Genomic DNA, 8,656 nt, shown 5'->3' with positions numbered 1-8,656 from the left:
CCTAATATTGTATCTGAAGTCTCTTTTGTATAGACATATGTGGTCCCCTAATACTGTATCTGAAGTCTCTTTTATATATACCTTAGTGGTCCCCTAATACTGTATCAAAAGTATTTTTATAAAGACCCTACTGGTCCCCTAATACTGTATCTGGAGTCTCTTTAAATAGACCTTAGTGGCTTACATTTTCTCAAATCCAACATCATACACATGGAAATAGATAATGGAAATCTCTGCAGAATGGTGTTATTGGATCTGCAAAAGGCATTTGATACGGTGAATCATGGCAGACTGATTACCAATTGAGGATATGGGTGCGGACAGCTTCACCTGTAGGTGGTTTAGGTCTTACCTATCAGGGAGGGAACAACAGGTGGTCATATGGGGAGTGCTGTCTGACCCTCATGTAGTTAATTACGGCGTTCCTCAAGGAAGCATTCTAGGTCCGTCCTTATTTTTTTAACATACAATAATGACGTGGTAGACTCCTGTTCATGTGAACTGTTTCTCTACGCTGATGACTCGGCACTTCTAGTGTCTCATAAACACAAATCCACTCTAAAGAGCACCCTGAGCTTAGAGCAATCTTCTGTAAACAACTGGCTGATTGACAATATGTTATCCCTACATTTTGATAAGACAGAGGCCATCTTGTTTGGTTCTTAATACAGATTAAATAGATGCTCAGAATTTAGGGTCATTTTAAATAATGTTGTAGTAAGTGCAAAAGCGTCAGTAAAACACCTGGGTTGCATCTAGAAAACAACTTCGATGGCAGGAATATGGCCAACAAGGTTAGAGTAAAGTCAAAGATTTTAGCCAGAAATTCAAAATTTTTAGATCGCTCAACAATGATCATTCTAGCCAATGCCTTCATTTTAAATCCTTTTGAATTTGCATGCACTTCCTGGTTTGAAGGCCTAACAAACAGACTTGACAGGATGATGCAAACAGCACCGAAAAAATTAATACAAGTAATAATTACTGAATATACTGAGCTGAACGTGGATGATATGGAGAGAAAAAAACATGTGTGAGGCCTCAAGGATTGAACATACTGTATTAAGAGTAATAATGATTCCGACAATTACTTTCTGCAGTCTGACATCAGTTCACCCCCTCACCATCTGCGTTGCCAATTCCCATTGTCTCCAAAACGTGCGTACGCATGGGTCAGAGTTTGAGTGGACGCCGCACATTCTCCAGTCAAGTCTGTTTTATATAAATCACAGCCTTTTCATGGGAAGTGGCATACGCACCTTTTCAGCCCAGTTATGTGCGTACGCCATGTTGATAAATGAAACCCCGGGGCCTTTCTTACAGGGTGGCGGCTTTTCAAGTGCCGTACCAGGAAAGCACAGGTGAAATTTTATCATTAATCATTTCATCCAGTCCCAGTTGCCCAAACCAAGCCAACAAAGTGAGCAGGGCACTGGCACACCAAGATGGAATGAAGCCAATGTTTATGTTATTACACCAGTGCCTGACAAATCAATACGGCCACCATGAGAAAGGTCTATTGTAGTCCTTGTCTCTGTTTGTCTTCTACTGTTTGATGGATCAATACTGGTGGGAGTTGTGTGCTTATAGCCCACTAAAGGTTTATCCCGGTCAAGGTTTCCCATCCATCTCTGCAGAGCAATTCAAGGAGCAACAGGAGTTATATACACTGTACAGATAGAGTAGGTCTAGACCACACTTGAATTTACAAATACCCGACTTTCCCACAAGCAAGCATTTCGTGGTATAGTGGCGAGGAAAAACTTCAGAAACCTTAGACAGACCCAGGCTCTTAGTAAGCACAGAGACAAATATACAGACATGGGGAAATATGGTTCATAATAATTATACTGTAGTAGTTGGTATGATGAACAATGCCAATGCCAATAAGGACCATAACTAGAACTAATAGCAGTGCAGGGCGTAGCAGGGCGTTGAACAGGAACACAAAAGCAGATGCAACCATGGTCTAGGGGCCACCCCAATCCATAGAAAACTGAGAGGCAAGAAAATAGAAGGACCCCCGGGGAATAAGCTCCAGTTAAGTTTCAGAACAAGTGTTTTCTGTTAGATCTCAGAAGTCATTGGTTCAAGAGGCCTTTTGTGTCCTCTCCACCTTTCTTTACCATCTTCCTGCTGTTGACCTCAGTTATCCTTACATCTTCTCTCCAAGCACTTTCATCTCAAACTTGAATTTAAATTTCTGGACAGGAATTTTCTTCACGGCTGTACCCTTCCCTCCTGTATGTGTTGCTATTAGTTGCTGGGTGGATTCTGACTTAATTTATTGTTGCTCTGCATAAAGAAAGCAAATAACACATAACACATTACGACATTTATTCTATGACGCTGTCAATTCTTCTTTTTTAAACACTGACATGTAAAGGCTAATGTGTGTTAATGCATTTTTAATATCATTTCACAATCCATGTGAGTATGTGAAATTGGTATTTTACAGTCTATTGACATAATTTGAGTTGTTTTTAGTCTTGATTGCAGCATGGCTCTAGGCATGGCAATGTCAGTCCACATCATTGGCCCAGACAGACATTTCTGACTAACTATTTGGATGGATTGTCATACAATTTCATACACATGTTAATGGTGCCCAGAAGATGAAACCTGATAACTTTGGTGATCCCAGCAGACACTGAGTACAAATTTAAGAGTAAAATTAAAACTTTCCTCTTTTATAAAGCTTATAGTTAGGGAGTAAGGAGTTGCAACATTTGCCTAGACAGTCGAGGGGGGTGTTGCTACAGACACAGCCCCCCTACTCTTCTCTGCTTCTCTTCATAGTCATCCTAATCATCTACCAACCCTCAAAGAGCTGGCTCATGCTTGTTTTGGACCAGATATGAATCATACTTCTCTATATCTGTATATCTGTATCAGTGACTGTGTCTAAACCGGTAGCGACAGACCGACAGACCGCCTCTGTTGCTCCAGTTGCTTGCTTTTGGGACATTGATGGGTCTTCGTAAATTATAGTGTTGTCTAGACCTACTCTATCTGTAAATTGTCTTGAGATAACGTCTCGGGTTACGTATGTAACCCTTGTTCCCGAGATAGGGGAACGAGAGACTGCGTCGGTTACGACACTATGGGAACGCCTTTTGGCATGACAGGGCTGAATGGTAATGAAAACTACTCCAATCCTATTGGTCCTAGTGAGAACGGTAGCATGTGACGGCATAACCGTAGCGGCATATAAGCACGCCGGCACATAGCTCATTAGCTCTTTCTATAAAGCAAGGCACTCCAGGCGGGGCGAAGGGCGGTGAACCGACACAGTGTCTCGTTCCCCTATCTCGGGGAACAAGTGTTACATACGTAACCCGAGACGTTCCCCTTCGTCGGTTACGACATTCTGGGAACGAGATACCCACTAACCCACGCCGAAACCCCGCCTGCCCTGGCGTGCAAGCAACCTGTGGGCACGACTAGTAGGAGAGCACCCAGGTGCCAGGTGGGGAGGGAAGTTCAAGACTATAGAACCTGTAGAGGGTTTGAGGAGTGGCCCAGCCAGCCGCATCACAAACCCCCTGTAGCGACGCTCTAGAGAGGAGAGCCATAGAGGCCGCCATGCCTCTCGTGGAGTGAGCCCGTACAGCCATATGTGAAGGCAAACTGCGCACCTGATAGTCCAGGGAGATAGTCTGAACGATCCAGTTGCTGATAGTATGTTTGGAAGCGGGGAGCCCAGCCTTGGGGGCCCCGAAACACACAAGCAACTCTTTGTTGAAGACACACTCAGAGTGAAGACACTCAGTGCCCTGACAGGGCAGAGCAAATGGAGCCTCCCGTCCTTCGGCGTCACATGAGGTGGAGGATGAAACGCCTGCAGTACCACGGGCCCCGTGACAGTGGACTGCACCTTGGGAATGTAGCCAGGAACGGGGTGCAGGACGGCTCTCACTTTACCCGGGGCAAACTCCAGGCATTGGGGAGCAACCGAAAGAGCCTGGAGGTCCCCCACCCTCCTCAGAGAGGTGATAGCAAGGAGGAAGGTCATCCTCAGGGTCCGGTACTTGGCCGCAGCCGACTCCATGGGCTCGAAGGGGGCCTCAGCCAAAGCTTTGAGAACCACCGCCAGATCCCAGGCGGGAATCCTAGGGCGAGTCGCAAGTCTCACCCTCCGGGTCCCACAGAGGGGCCGCACGACCAGGAGAAGCCTCCCCAGAGACCCATCCCTTGAAGGGGCGTGGAAAGCTGAATGGCTGCCACGGAACCTGGAGGGTGTATGGGGAAAGGCCCGCAGAGAAGCGGTCCTGCAGTAACTCCAGCACCTGAACCACCGGGCAAGTAACTGGGTCCAGCATGCGTCCAATGCACCAAGCAGAGAAGACGTTCCACTTCAGGCCATACATACTCTGGAGCTAAGGAGAGTCTCAACTGCTCCTGCCGTCGGGCCCGCCTCAAGGTACTGGGTCCCGTTAGGGGCCAGACCCACAGCCGCCACAGGGCGGGGCAAGGGTGAAAGACCCGGCCCTCTGCCTGGGACAGCAGGCCCTTCCTCAGAGGGACCTGCTGACCAAGGCAGAGGGCCATGGCGGACCGTCCAGGAGCGCTATCAGGTCCGAGAACCACACTCGGGTCCGCCAGAACGGCGCTACAAGAAGCAGGCGGATGCCCTCCTGACGGACCCTCTCCAGGAACCCCGGGAGCAGAGCGACTGGGGGAAAAGCATAAAGACGCAGCCTTGGCCGCTCCCGCACCATGGCGTCCAGCCCTAGCGGGCACAGGGGCATCAGGGAGAACCATAGAGGACAGTGCGTAGTCTCCCGAGACGCAAACAAGTCCACATCTATAGGTCCGAACAAGTCCGCACAAGGACTCCATCACAGCAAGCCAAACCTCCAGCGCACCCCTCGGGGCTGGCAGAGCGAAGAAGGTCCGGCGGTGCGTCCCGAGCGCCTGTCATGCCTAAAGGCGTTCCCATAGTGTCGTAACCGACGCACTTTTTATGATTTGAAACAAAAAATAAAATTGAATTGAATCAATCCCCTAACTTTATATTGCGTGCCATAATTCAGCTTACCGTCAACCATCCCAACAGCTAGAACATTTGGATTTCTCAAATAAGAATTTTCGCTCAGTTGTCCTTTTGTAACACCGTTACGTTACCATACATTCCTAAACCTCTTTTTAGAGGGAAAGCCATCCTCCGCTCTACTACACAGATGGTGAAGGAGTAAGTGTCATTTCCTGGAGGATCCAGAGTGTCTTTTTCTTTTCATTCATTGTTTTTTCTCTCTCTTTAACTTTGTTTGTAGTTGCAGCTATCCAGTAGAAAAACACACAAACAAGTCCTTAGGGGAAAAATTGATTCTCTGATCAATAAAGTGCCAGCTAGCCTGTGAGAAGCACCATACAAACTGATGAGTTTGAACAGAAATCATTACTCTAACTTCTATTCACAGAAATTTAAATACTAATTTGGTTAATTTATAACAGAATTTCATTTTGTGCCATCAGTTATTGGGATCATTGAGTATCATATGGGAACAACTGAGCCTGACCCCTCCTCGTAAAGCTTTATGGGAGCACAGCTGGAGCTGTCTCATCCATCCCTCCTCATAGCTTTCATCGTCGTCATATATGGTGGAGACATAACCAGCTGCCATGCACCTCTGTGGCAGAAGTCACTTCTGTACGATACCTGCGTAGCTCCATAGAACACAGCACGGAGGATATATATAGACACCAGGTATGTCTGACTTTATCCGTTGCATAATTGATGTTTTGACCCCAGATGAAGTTAATAAGCCTGTGATGTTGATTATATACTGTGAAAAGACAAAGAGATGACTGAAACATTCTACCTTGATCATGTTAAGTGAAAATGAGCCTCAGGAAAACAAGCATTAGATAGCTTTTTTATTTGCTATCTTTTGTATTCATTCATATCTTTTTTTTCACTCATATTTTGTATTCTTTTGTTTTATTTAACGGTATGTTAAACAAGAACCAAAAACTGTATAAGTTCGAGAAGAAGCAGGCTGAAGTACAATCCTTATAATTTCTTCCTTTACTTCACAATATCATATTATTGCCAAACCAAAAAGATTAGATTAGATTAGACTTTATTGTCATTACACATGTACAGGTTCAAGGCAACGAAATGCAGTTTGGGTCTAACCATAGGTGCAATAGCAGTAAGTGCAGGATATACAATGGTTTCATAAGTGCAGGATGGATATGTACTGAATAAATATAGAAATGAATACTATTGTAAACAGAATTTGACAGAATTTGACAGATAGATTTGTCCTATGACTATAATGTATAGTTAACAAGTATTGTGAACAAGATTTACAGGTGAACATGTACTATGAATACACCTATCCTGATGGCTATTACTATAAACAGAATTTTCACAGATAGATGTATATAGTAAATTAGGGTAAAATGAGCAGTATAACAAAAACAAAAAGATTGCGTGAATGAAATTTTAGGTCATATAATAACTTACACAATATACATATACATACACACAACAAAACACTTACATTACCATACATTTCCTATGTTAAGCTCACTTTCTTTTTATATTAGTCTGTATTGTTTCTGTTTATCTATTTTTGAACTGTATAATATTATGGCGCTGATTGTTGGCATTGTTTGGTCCATTCCATGTGGTCACCCCACAAACTCAAATACACTAACAGTAGTTTGTACAAGAGGTTTGAAATGAATAAACCTCTTAGCAATAGCATCAAGCTAACAGTGGATCAGTGTACTGTTTTTGTCAGAGAGACAGAAACCCCTGCTGCAGTGACTCCCAGGTGAGACCCGCCCAAACAGACAGATCAGCTTTCATCCAGCGCCAGAGGTGTCCAGTAATGCAAAGTAATACTTTTTTAATAAAGTAGAAATCTGGGGTATCTACACTTTACTGGAGTAATTATTTTACAGCAGACTTTTTACTTCTATTCCTTACATTTTCACGCAATTTAATCAAAATATAGCTATATAGCCCTATACAGCAACGTGCTTAACATCAGAAACCAACAATAAAAACACATATCATACAATAGAAATAATAATAAAAATTCTGTACTTTCTACTCCTTGCATTTTAAAAATAGTCTTGTTACTCCTATTTTGTTGCGGATTGGCATCATTCAAAAAAACGCAAAAAACAAAACAAAATACCTATCCAGATAAATTGTGCCATCCGGATAGAGTGAATTTTATTGTTGGATGAGAAGTATAAAAATATACCATTCCAACATCCTATTGGTTTATATGCCATCCATCAACCTTTTACATCTTGTCAGTCTCCAGCAAGGAAGTAGCAGACGTGTGTAGCCTATAGTAAGAAGATGTCCATGGCATAGACTCAAGAGAACGATAGTTACATAGTTAACTCCAGATTCTACGAGTATGAGCCTCTGTAAATTGTTGTTGGGAAAATGTGGTCTGTGTTTGCTCTTGTGGGCCCTGTGCCGCAGGTGGCATTGACTACATCAGCTTTGCCCTAACCCAATAGCGTAGCCTGTACGAAACAGAACGATAGTTACACAGGTAACTCCAGATTCTATAAGTATAGGCGTAGCCCTCTATGGTCTGGGCCACCTGCTCCTAGAACAGTAGTTGAAGAAAAAGCTGAGGTTTTGGGAGACGATCAACAAGTCCCTTGTGTGCATATACAGTAAATGCGGACGTAGTTGAGGCCCGTGCTGGACCCAAGGGCGGGAAATAAAATCTTTACGACTGCAACTATACAAAATAGAATTCAAGCGTAATGTCCCAACCAAGCAATGGCAATTTTCTTGTCTAGTTTCGTGATCTTACATCCGTTACCCTCACAGATTCCTGTAGCCGTGCTATTCAAATCTTCTTCTGTAAATATAACATATACTTGAAATAATGTACAATACTTGCAATTTCTACCCCACCGACAATGCATAGTATTGCATGCGTCGGTGCATTGCGTAACAAAAACTGGTACGTCACATTTTCCGGACGCGCGTGCAGATATCTGTGTAGACTCTCTAACAGTCCTTGGCTTTTGTCCCTAATGACACTTAATTTTCCTTACATTACTTTTACTTTTATACTTTGACTAAAAAGCTTGAGTTGATACTTCAACTCCTACAGAAGTCCTTTTAAACCCTAGTATCCATACTTCTACCTGAGTTTTGAATTTGAATACTTTTGACCCCTCTGTCTAGCGTTTACTGTGTCATCGACCAAAGGACTTACTTCCTCAAGTTCTGGTTTTGTTACTGTGACCTATGAGGACCAGTCTAACCTCTGTTTACAAGTTCTGATAGTTGAGCAAAGCATTTATGAGATTAATGACACATTAGGTATGCAATACAAATAGGCTAAAAAGAAGAAGAAAATAGCCTCTGATACACAACCAAAAAAAAATGAAATGCAAATTACAGATCCGAATACCCTAATGTTTCTAATGTCTAATTGTGTTTTCACATCGGGCGATAATTGTATTCACGGCACCTTAACATGCAAAAGAAATAGTTAAAAAATAAAAGCTTTAAAGCTCTAACACTAAAGGGTTAAAAACTATAATCTGCAACATCGCCCCTCATCAGTATTTGTTATTTGTGCTCATCTTCCCCTTCACCTCTCTAATGGCTTTATTGCAGATATTAGCATGTTAGCTTTTGCCTGGCAGTAAGTGAACC

Source organism: Etheostoma cragini, chromosome 18 (genome assembly GCF_013103735.1).
Source record: "Etheostoma cragini isolate CJK2018 chromosome 18, CSU_Ecrag_1.0, whole genome shotgun sequence".
NCBI classification, from domain to species: domain Eukaryota; kingdom Metazoa; phylum Chordata; class Actinopteri; order Perciformes; family Percidae; genus Etheostoma; species Etheostoma cragini.
Note: the sequence above shows the minus strand (reverse complement) of the source record.